Genomic DNA, 10,804 nt, shown 5'->3' on the forward strand with positions numbered 1-10,804 from the left:
TCCCTTGGACTGCAAGGAGATCAAGCCAGTCAGTCCTAAAGGAAATTAATCCCGAATATCCATTGGAAGGTCTGATACTGAAGCTGAAGCTCCAATACTTTGGCCACCCGAGGCAAAGAGCTAACTCATTAGAAAAAATCCTGATGCTGGGAAAGATTGAAGGCAGGAGGAAAAGGGGATGACAGAGGATGAGATGGTTGGATGGCATCACCGACTCAATGGACATGAGTTTTAGCATCCAGGAGATGGTGAAGGACAGGGAAGCCTGCATGCTGCAGTTCATAGGGTTGCAAAGAATCAGACACGACTGAGCGACTAAACACCAATTCTCACAAATCTCTACTCTATTCTCTGCCTACACCAAACCATGCGTACCATTTTTTTTCCTCAATGCATTTTCATAGAGAAGTTACTTCCTGTAACACATACCATCCCCAAAAGCCTCACCTCCCTCTTACACCAGTCAATGCACCTCACCAAATCCATCACAATGGAACTCCATGTTCTTCAAGGTTCAACTTAACTTTTACCTACAATTGGAAGTCTTTCCATGAAAGCCCAACCTAGATCAGGAGTCTCCATTGCTAGATGATCTAATGGGTCCATCTTGTGCTAATGGCACCAACTAGGACAAGCATCAAAAAGCTGGGGGAAAAATTGATTTGAAATCATCTGATTTTTTTGAAAACAATAAAATACCGCATGGAGCAAAATAAAAGCTTTGCTCGTCTTCATTGCACTGGTTTTGTAGTTTAACATTATTTTTATGCTAATTACAAAGCTGTACATCATAATCTACTCAGTGGGTATCAGTGGGTATCCTACCTTACTGCTCCCATATGTAAGATACCCTCTATAATTGTTGCTTTCCTTGAGCATCACCCCAACTGGAATGTGACTTTCTCTTGAACAGGAACTGTGGCTTGCCTTGTTTATACCCAGTGGTCATTATGATGCCTGCCAAATACTAGGAGTTCAATAATTCTTATAAAGAGAAGGAAAAAAAAGAGAGAGACTACGGGAGGATGGAAGAGAAGAATGGAGAGAAAGAATAAAGTGGAAGGAAAGAAGGAAGTTCTTTCTAGCCCTAGTATCCTGCACGTCTAATTTTGAAACTGAATTCTCAATGTTCCTTTTGCCCAGAGAGCATTGATAGCAACATACAGAAAGATAGCTTTGAACATGGACAATTTTGAAAGGAGGCTAAAATCAGTCCTTATCAAACCCACACTGCTGTAAGGATGAGATGATTGTTCCTTGGATCTAATCTAAAAAGCCTTTTAATGTAAATCCAATCTCAAATTTAAGCTCCCACAGGACACAGGACTAGTCACTATCCAGCATGTTCCCTGGTCTGCCTCATTCCTAAAACTACCTCAAGATACTCTCTGGGCTACCAAGGTCTCAGGTACAATCTAGAAGATCCTAAAGGCTAGACATCTCTACATGTCAACTTTCTGACAAACCTCAACAAGTGACAATCCAGTATATGGTCTGAAGTGCGGTGTGTTCTGCTCACACCACAAAATGGACAATGGCCTCCCCTCCTACCCTATTTGCACAATGACAAAAGCCTACAAATCCAATAGGTCACAGGACCCTTTTTTCCATTAAAAAATAACAAAAGGCTAAACTGAGACATATGCTAAATGAGAGCCAAAGTATTTTGAAAAGTTTTAATGAATTCTTATGACAAGAATTATATTATGCATAATAATGCATAATATAAACATCTGTATTTAAGGAAGATAATGATTTAGCTCCAGGAAATAATAGCTAAGCAGTTATGAGTTAAGCAAATGTTTTACAATTAATGGAAATAAAAATTACATATTATTACAGTTAAGGGATGCTGAGAGAACAGGATAGGAGGTAACTCATATCAATGGACTCTAAAGCAAGAGAGAATTAAAGGTTCTATAAAACAGATTCTCCCTCAAAGAGGGAAACTGAAAGAAGATCAAGCTTCTTGAAGTTCAAAGATGTTAAATTCTACTATTTAAAACCCATTACATATGTAGTTACTGGCATAGCCATTTCTTACCTTCAACAGAGTCATTTTGCCTCTTAAAATAATATATTTAAAGGCAGACTCTTGGCTTGGTGTCTTGGATAGCAGATCACAGAGCTCCAAAGCTCTTAAGACTCTGTAGCACTAGTTCTTACTAAGTCGTAATTAACTTCATTGGGAGTTACATGATAACAACTTAGAACAGAATTTGGCCAAACATTTTTAGTATTCTTCCACTTGGTAGTTACTACTTCAGTGGGAATCTCAAGTAAGATCCAGAGGGCAGAATGTGGCCCACAAGGAGAAGCACATCAAGTAATTGGCCCAATTTATAATGCCAATAACAGAGAATGCTAAAATCTCCCATGAAGCATCCCCATTAGTTCACTGATTTCATCATACATGTAAATTCAACCAAAATGACTACTCAGATCTTTCACCAAGTCTCCATGAAGGGCAGTGTGTAGGAGAGGCTAAGAATGGCTCCACACACCCGATAACCACCCTAGAAGGGCAATTATGTAAAAACTAAGTAAAGCTAGATGCTGTTTGGCAATGTAACCACATAATAAATTCTTGTTGATGCAGGAAATAGGAGCTATCACAGCACTAGTCTGGGTATTAAATACATGAAGAATAAGATTTAGGCCGAAGATTTGGACTTGTGTTTCAAAATGAAAACCCAATATTAGGCTCAGAATAATAGCTTTAATGATAGTTATATATTAGAAAACCTTATATATAATATGCAATTTTTCACTACCATTAATTGTGGAACATAACATTTCCTGAAACTCAATCCTGATTCTCTCTTCAAAAGTGTTTATATATAGTGCATGACCTAATTTTTATCATAAAAATGGAGACTTTTCTTTAACTTGCTTGTTTTAAATTACAGTATTTATTTGGAAACTAATTTTAGGGAATTAGCAACTTAACATTTGAGTTTAAAGGACAATCAAAAATCACAAACTGATACAGAATATGGGAAAACAATATTTTAAAAATATCTTCCTGTATTCGCCACCTTTGTTCCTCCCAGTAATTCACCTGAGACACTATAGAAGATAACTAAATTATTTCCTGAGGGCCACCTCACAATCCCCTTGATATGGTGTCTTGGCCAGATTTTCAATTGAAGGTCATTAACACTACTTCCCCAACAGACTGAACAGACTCTTCTTTGTCATGAAGTCCTCATTCTCAACCACCACCACCTCACCCCCCAGCAGCTCCTACTTCTCAATGGCCATAGCATTAAAAAACAAGAGAAAAATTATACCAATATGTCCTACCAAGTAAAGCAGACTGCTTTCCCATTGGCCAGCCCACCCATCAATGCACCATGTTTGTTAACATTCTGAAAGACATTTGTGCAAAGAACAAATTGACGGAGCCCATGTTTATATCAGAAATTTCAGAAATGGCAAGAGATTTATTCATGGATCTTAACACCCATTCAGACTGTCATAAAACACAAAGGACCAGATTCAATAAAAACTCTCTCCAACTTCCACAACACTAAAGTCTGTGTGAGCCTTCAAAACAAAATCAATTTTTCCAGTTTTGCAAAGGGCTGTTCAGACTTCAGTAGCATGGAAGCCAGCTGGGGCATTTCCTTACTCATCCCCTAAATTAGTTTCAAAAGTACTTTTGAGGACCACATTTGATCAGAAGAATTTGCATGCTTTTTTTCTCTCTTCTTTTTTTCTTTTTACATATTTCAGAGTACATCACATGGAGAACAAACAACAGAACTGCAGCATATGTCTCATGCAGTTAAAAGCTTTAAAACTGGCCCGTAAAACAGAATTCTTTGGTACACAGTGAAAAATATTTTTTGATTCCATAATCCATACTGCAGTAAAGTTGGGCCTAATCATTTTTAAAAGTTGCTGTGTCCATGGACAGCTGTTCTTCATACATACTGGGAATGTTTCCTTTACATTCCTAAGGACATAAGAGCTTGACATCAAGCCAATACCTCTAGAAATGGTGAAAGCTAAACACACCCCACACCGATGCTTCTGCTCTCCCAACAAACTTTCTCCCACAACTAAAATGTTAAAACTTTTACCCCACAGCCCACATTCTGAGATTAGTCCAATAACTAATGTTCTGTCCAAGTAAAATACATTTTGTCATAGCTTGAAAATGTTACCTTTCACAGAAGTATAGTATTTCTGACCAGCAGGGAACATATGTCAACATTATCTATTATTACCCAATGTCAGGACCAAAAAGGGAAGGTGGGTGGTGGATGTTAATAACGACTTAAGCGATTTCTAAAAGAGGCATTTGAGAAGTACAAAGCCAGAAGTTTCAAATGTTTTGTCTTATTTTCGCTGTGTCAGCAACCTGCCCCCCCACCACCACCTCCGCCGCCACCAAGAACAAATCTAATGCTGCCTCCGACCCAATGCCTAGTTCTCTTTTCAATTTTAGCCAACGCTTTGCTAAGCTGGAAAGTTTGAAAAATACCCTAGAAAACTTCTCCACCAGAAATGAAAAACAAAAACATATGACCAGCAATGATGAAAGCAACTCCCACTCGCTAAGAAAAAGATTTTCAATCACAGAAGCACACAGCTTTTGGATTTGAAAATTTATTTTCATTTTTCAAGCTACTTGTCTGGTGTTTAGATTTGGGGGGTTGGGTTTCTTGTTTGACACTGGAGGAGGCAGGGGAAATGCATGTTGGGGGTGTAATTTTATTTAAGCAATATTCACAAAGATAAGCAGAAAGTATTCTTCCCACCCTACAGGGCTCAGAGAAGACAAAGCCCATCCTCACTTCAGTATGTGTATCCCCTGCAGGAGGAGATGAAAGTTACAGTTGGCAACAGTCCGCAGGAGGAAACGTGTCTCGCACTTTTCCTAAAGTTAGATCAAGTTGTGGCACAAAAATATATAGTGAACCTGTGCCCTCAACCCTGGGCAGTCATGACCATGAACTGCAAATGTGTTTATAGGTACTAAATGCATATGCATGCATGCTCAGTCATGTCTGACTCTTTGTAACCCCATAGACTGGAGTCTGCCAGGCGCTGTCCATGGGCTTTTTCAGACAAGAATACTGAAGTAGGTTGCTATTTCCTTCTCCAGGGGATCTTCCTTACCCAGCGATCAAACCCTTGTCTCTTATATCTCCTTCATTGGCAGGCAGATTCTTTACCAGCTGAGCTGCTGGGGAAGCCCATGATTGGGAGCTATTAATTTATTATGGTCCCTTTGGGCCATGTGGATCTACCTAGTATTTTTCAAAAGAAAAAAAAAAAAAAGGAAATTTGAGCTCTCATTTCACAACATGCATGTGTTATAGGAAAGATTACTGTGGGTCACAGGTAAAGACACGGGTCCTGGTTGAGGTCTCAAATAGGAAGTACGGGGATAAGATGCCCCCGAGTCCTGGAGACCTGTGCACTTTCCATCAAGGACATAGCGTCTTGAGATTCTGAGCCTGTTGGAAAGGAGCTTCTCATTTAGTCAACTGTTTGGTTACTGTAAACATGAATCTTTCCCTTTGAAGAAGTCATTCAGAAAAGATTATAAAATAAAACCAAAGAAATAAGTCCCTCATGCTAGGAGACTCTTAGAACTACAGAAGATTCAACCCATGGGACAGGACATGTCACAAGACTGTGGAGGAAGGTGGTAATGCTTACTGTCTTGACTTTTGAAGGAAGTAATTTTAATTCATTCTTCCTCATCTCACTCAGTTTCTGAGGACAGAAATTATGGAAATAGAGTTCCTTCTAGACACATTACTAAAGGGGAAAAAAAATTTATCCTGTTTACTTAAGTAGTAAATATTGCTGCCCAAACAGTATTTTCATTGCTAAGCGGCAGAAGTCCATAATCATCCCACAACTAATGGTGGGTCCCAAGCAGTCAAATTATAGAGAATTTTCTGCTCTTCATGAGATGTGATGATGCCCAAAGCACCAAGCAGGGAGAGAGCTTTGAGGTAATTCTCCCAGTGTTGTAGGAGAGTTGGAATTGCCTAGGTTTCTTTGGTTCATTATTCCCTCTCACCTACTCCTCTGGGACCATTTTTTGTAATATGGCATTAAGGCCAGGGGTTTGCTTACATTCAGAGTAGAGGAAAAAGTTAACTGACCACCTCTCATTTAGAACATGGCTTCTGTGAAGCTAACAGACCACAGATGTCGTACAAAAATAGTACTAACCTAGAGTGTCCTCAAAAAGAATCATTAAATGGTAAGATGGGGGGTGGGGGGTGGAAACCTTCAAAGCTCAACCTCTTTATCTTTAAAAGCAAGAACTGAAGCCAAGAAACACAGCAGCTTGCTATGTCACATAGCTTAGTAGGTACCCTGATTCTACTCCATTTCAGCATGACATCATGGATAACAGTGTTGAAGCTAGGGTTCTGGTCCCCTTAAGGCAAGAAATGCTGCGTAGCAGATTGAAAAGGATGTGAGGGGACCCTAAATTAAGATGCTATTTACATGCACTTCTTCCCATATGATATGGGCACTTTTCTGCAAGTACCCTTCAATTTAAAAAGAAAGAAAAATAATTAAATACAGTTTAAAAATACATAGGTCATTTCCAATTTTAAAAAATCTCTAAATACAAAATTTTAAGATAAAATAAAATACTACATATAAAGAGGGCTGACTTATGTTAGACTATCATTTCAACCTAAACAATGGGAAATAAGAATTCCAATAAGGTGAACACTAACATATGTCTTCAAAATAATATTAATAATAATTTTCATTTGAAATGTACTAGTCAGGTTACACCATAGTCTACTTCTCATTTCTCTTTATCTTTAAAGCAACCTGTTCTATAAGGAGAAATTTTATTTGTATCATCATTTTAGAACTATGAAAACTGAAGTTCAGAGTGATTTATTAACTTGCCAAAGCTGACACAGCTAGTAGGCTGGTACACGCTGAAGAAGCTGAGTATTTTGACCTCTGCATAGCTAAACATTCTCTCCATCGCAATGTGTTACCAGTAGTTATAATGTCTTGCTTTTGTGGGAACATAGGACATTTTCATGCCACACAAATACATATCAAAGTTTAGGCACTTTATGAGAATTTCCTGGCAGTCCAGTGGTTAGGGCTCCAAGCTTCCACTGCAGGAGGCACGGGTTTCATCCTTGGTCAGGGAAGTAGGATCCCACAAGCCATGCAGCCCAGCCAAAAAAAAAACTACACTGAAAAGGTTAGGCGCTTCATGGATTATGACCATGGAATGGAAACCTATCTTCAAGAAATTTGTTTTTTCTTAAGGAAGTGAAACAGCTTAGTTTTTAAGATATAAGTTCAATCACAAAAAATTAATCTTATGGGACGATTTTCTCTTCACTTGCATTTTGAGATGGCCAAAGTCTAAGAAAAGCTGAAGAAGCATTTTAGGCTAAAACTGCCAAGAACTAAGTTCCCTTTTGAGGCTAGAAACATTTTTAGGGGTGGAAGTGGGGGTAAAGCTGATATTTTAATTGTTTCTCTCTGCTGGTGCATGACTCATGAGTAGACTTCTTGCCTTAGAGAGAGATTAATAGACATTAAAGAAAATATCACTGTCAATTTTGACAAATCTGGAATCTAAGACATGTAAATAATTCATAATTTCTACCACATTTTACCTAGTAAAATTTGCAGATTAAGAAGCAAAAAGTTTGGAAGAGACCAGAAAATTAAAAGATGAAATTATGTCTGGTCCTTCTTCCTACCATTGTTATCTGAGCAGCAAACTTGGTCGAGCTTTGGAGGCTTTGTCAGTTTTAATGGTGAGCACATCAATTTATTTGTGTGTGAGCATCTTGCGGGGACAGGTTACATGGTCTGCTTCAGAATTATTCTGGAACCTTTTACTAGTTAATATCATCACAATTCTTTCTTTTTATATTGGCCAGTGATTAATGGACAACATTTGCCTGAGTTTGGGTTGAGAGTTAATACACCATATTAGACTGCAACTGACAGGCTCCCTTTTTCAATTTATTTGAGGCTTCTTGCAGAATGGTAAAACATAACACGGATCCAGATGCAAAAACTAGCCAAGGACAGGGGAAAGGATTGTGTCAAACTAACATAACTGAAATAATCAGGAATGGTAGAATTTAGTCAGTTATTTTGACCCTCTTATTACCAATTTGGAACACCACACAGTATGTTTGGTTGCCATAAGACAAATAGCCGTAAAATTTTAAAATATCCAAGTGATAAGCTACAACAAAATTAGCATGTAAATTAGTGCAATCTTTCTGAAGAAAAGGGCACTAACATGAAATAAAAGCCTAAAATCTGTATATATTTTGACTGGCAATTCCACTTCTGGAAATACGTTTTAAGAGAATAATCAAGAGTACGAAGAGTATGAACAAATATTTAGCTACATAGAATATTTGTGCCAACCATATTTGCAGTCTTTAAAAGATGAGAAATAATCTAAATGCTCAATAAAAGAGGATTAATTAAATAAATAAAGGTGCAGCCAAGATAAAAAGTGTTATGAAAGAATATTTAATAACATGGAAATATATTCAATATGCATTCTTACCTCAAAAGATTTTTTTTTGAAAATTACAATAGGATTTACATTTTTTATGTATATTTAACATAATATACATAGAAGAAATGCTTGGAAGAATGTGCACCATTAGCAATGGCTATTTTTAAATTGTGGAATTGTGGGCAGTTTCTAATTTTCCTCATTTTATGTTCTCTATACTTCCAAATTAGCACATAAATTACTGTGATCTTTCTGAAGAAAGGGCACTAACATGAAATAAAAGCCTAAATCTGTATATATTTTGTATATACAGATATACATTTTGTGTATACATATATACAGATATACATATACAGATATATTTTGTATATACAGATATATACAATTTGTATATATTTAATGATGTCCATGTTTTTAGTATACATCAATTACTTTGGGTAAGAGAAAATCAAAACATTTTTTTAATCAAAAAAGAAATAGCTACCACCATGCTACAGAAGTATTTGTCAATTAAGCAAAAATAAAAAAATGTTATAGGCACATTATTTAAGTTATTTTCCATTCAAAGTGAAAGCTCACTTCCAGCAAAAAATGAAAATAAACTACATTGGTTATTTTCAATTACCCTATTTCTTAGGTACTATCCTATAATGTCAAATATTCAAATTATCTGAGGACAATATTGAAGTATCAGTTTAAACATAGCAGTGTTGTTCAGTGGACTACAGCCTTGATATTTAATCTGCTGTTATGAATTTACATAATCTTTCAGTGTCTCAGTTTAATTACTAATAAAAAAAGGGACAGGCTGTGAGTCATACTCAGCTCATTGAAGAATATTAGCCCAATCAAACCAAAAAGATGCTATAATTTCATTTGGTCCTAGTTCCTGCTTTAGAACAGAATTAAAAACAAATATAGAGAAAGAGATGGAGAAAGTGAGTCACCTAATTTACATCTAACATAATGCAAACAAGTATTTCTTAATAGGTATTCAGTATCTGAAGTGCTAAATTATAGAAACTTAGAAATGACTTCTTAATGGAAAAATCTTAGCATTTTTAGTCTTACTGCAGATATTCTACCTTGTCAATTCAAAATCCATCTGATTTGGGGAAAAAAAATCTTTTACTTAGAGACAAAGGTATGCCACCATACATCTCAAACTAATTAAATATAAACCTCTTCTGGAGTAATGGTTCAAAGAAAAAGGCAAATTATATTTTATAACTCAGACAAAACAGTCATCCACCAAAAGAATATTGCCTTCTTTTAATTATTAGAATAAATCATTCCATGGAAAACTGTTTGGCACATAGTGAAGATAAGATGATAAATATAACACAAAACAATAAAAGGAGATAGATTCTCTGTTCAAGCAAACTCATCCTAGTTGCAAGTGAAACCCTTGAGGCGTCACATACCAAGGCACCTCAGAGGCCTCAAAATGTCTCTGGTATTTCACATAAGTCTTGGATATAACCTAGTCTGATTAATATTGACCCAAGGGACTTCTCTGGTGGTCCACTGGTTAAGAATCCAACTGCCGATGCAGGGGACACAGATTCAATCCCTGGTCAGGGAACTAAGATACCATATGCAAAGGGGCAGCTGACTATGGGCCACAACTGTCGAGGCTGCATGCCCTCGCGCCTGCGCTCTATAACAAGAGAAGCCTTGGCAATGAGAAGCCAGAACAATGCAAGTAGAGAGTAGCCCCTACTCATCACAGCTAAAGCCATGCACAACAATGAAGACCCAGTGCAGCAATAAACAAACAAATAAATAAATTTTTAAAAGATTGACCCAATTAATTTTTAATAAATGGCCTTTTATAGTATTCCAACTAAAAATATTTAAATCTATTTTCTTTTTAAAAAAAAGTGTATTTGTTGTTAGGAGAAAAGATGTGGTAGATATGTTATTCACTAAGTATCAGTTACATAAATATGGAGCTGGTGGGTTTTGCTTGACCAGATAGAGTATTATGCATTTGGAGGTAAGGGAGTAGGTTGGAGCACAGCATGGAATGTTGCCTGAGTTTATTTTTAAATAGTCTCCCTTTTCCCAAGATATTTGTGGCACTGAGGACCCAGGTGACTTGGTAAGTTATTTTCATGTCTTTGGTTTTGAGCACCACAGTAGATACTTGGAAACTGCAGTTGCAAGAAATTGGGCTAAACTTTGTTATTTTAATTAAAAGAAAGAAAATAGGGACTTCCCTGGTTTCACAGTGGTTCAGTTCAGTTCAGTCGCTCAGTCGTGTCTGACTCTTTGCGACCCCATGAATCGCAGCAC

Source organism: Odocoileus virginianus, chromosome 13, assembly GCF_023699985.2.
Source record: "Odocoileus virginianus isolate 20LAN1187 ecotype Illinois chromosome 13, Ovbor_1.2, whole genome shotgun sequence".
Classification (NCBI taxonomy): Eukaryota; Metazoa; Chordata; class Mammalia; order Artiodactyla; family Cervidae; genus Odocoileus; species Odocoileus virginianus.